The sequence below is a fragment of the Mandrillus leucophaeus genome, unplaced genomic scaffold (genome assembly GCF_000951045.1).
Source record: "Mandrillus leucophaeus isolate KB7577 unplaced genomic scaffold, Mleu.le_1.0 Scaffold380, whole genome shotgun sequence".
NCBI classification, from domain to species: Eukaryota; Metazoa; Chordata; class Mammalia; order Primates; family Cercopithecidae; genus Mandrillus; species Mandrillus leucophaeus.
Window position 1 is genome coordinate 1,156,279 of NW_012104032.1, and position 1,430 is coordinate 1,157,708.

Consider the following 1,430-nt stretch of genomic DNA (forward strand, 5'->3'; position numbering starts at 1 on the left):
CCGAGGTGGGCGGATCAAGAGGTCAGGAGTTCGAGACCATCCTGACCAACATGGTGAAACCCCATCTCCATTAAAAGTACATATATTAGCCAGGCATGGTGGCAGGAGCCTGTAGTCCCAGCTACTCAGGAGGCTGAGGGAGGATAATCGCTTGAACCTGGGTGGCGGAGGTTGCAGTGAGCTGAGATCACGCCACTGCACTCTAGCCTTGGTGATAGAGCGAGACTCAGTCTCAAAAAAAAAATTAAATTAAATTAAATTAATAAATGAAATTATTTTTTGTAGAGACAAGGTCTTGCTATGTTGCTTAGGCTGGTCTCAAATTCCTATCCTTAAGCAATCCTCCTGTCTTAGCCTTGGCTTCCCGAGTCTCTGAGATTATAGGCGTGATCACCATGCCTGGCTTAAAATAAACATTTTCTTTTCACAGCTTAAAATAAACATATTAGTTTTATTAAAAATGAGGGTTTAAAAAAAATAGACTAGAGTAAATTCTTATCTATCTAGAACTAGTTTAGTTTACCTTTAAGTAGAAAGGAAACTCTTAAGTACAATTCTTTAGTAAGGTGGCAAGAGCAATTTGAAAATTGAGTGAGAACAAAAAGTTTATGAGAAGAGTACCAAGATCTAGGAAAGGACCCTAGACAAAAGAGGGTTTATAGTCTGAACAGGGAGGAAGCAGATGAGACATAAATACTGCTGTGTACTCAAAAGTAGAGACTGACAAAGCTAAAACACTTTCTAAATATTAACTTTTCATCTGATTCAGCAATCCCATGATAGACACATCAGTATAGCAAATGGTAAAGTGAGGCAAAAGATAAAATTATGTGTGCATGCCCAGAAAAAAATTCAAGCATAGTTAATCTCCTTCTGTGCCTCTCCACCCTTTCCTATAGCAGCATAAGCAGCCTGCAGGTGACTCTGTGTAGGTGTCTTTAGGGAAAGTAAATTGGTCACTAAGGCTCTGTAATAGCTATGAATATGGAAGCCGATCCAAACTAATAGTTGACAAGTTAGAACCAATTCTAAGCTCGAAAAACAGTTTTTAAAAAAATCTCTCTTCTTGCACGGGATGCAAAACCATATTTTTAAAGGGTGATTCTGCTATGGTAGAATATTCTCATTAAGATAGTAGAAGGGGCCGGGTGTGGTGGCTCACGCCTGTAATCCCAACACTTTGGGAGGCTGAGGTGGGCAGATCACCTGAGGTTGGGAGTTTGAGACTAGCCTGACCAACATGGAGAAACCCTGTCTCTACTAAAAATACAAAATTAGCTGGGTGTGGTAGCACATGCCTGCAATCCCAGCTACTCGGGAGACTGAGGCAGGAGAATAGCTTGAACCCGGAAGGCAGAGGTTACGGTGAGCTGAGATCACACCATTGCACTCCAGCCTGGGCAACAATAGCAAAACTCTGTCCCAAAAAA

At 41.3% G+C, this 1,430-nt stretch overlaps 1 protein-coding gene across 1 annotated transcript in view; it reads left to right on the plus strand.

The window, feature by feature from the left end:
* RNF212B (ring finger protein 212B) overlaps positions 1-1,430 on the plus strand; it is a 54,750-nt gene that overhangs the window by 27,529 nt on the left and 25,791 nt on the right. The gene's annotated exons all lie outside the window — the stretch shown is intronic.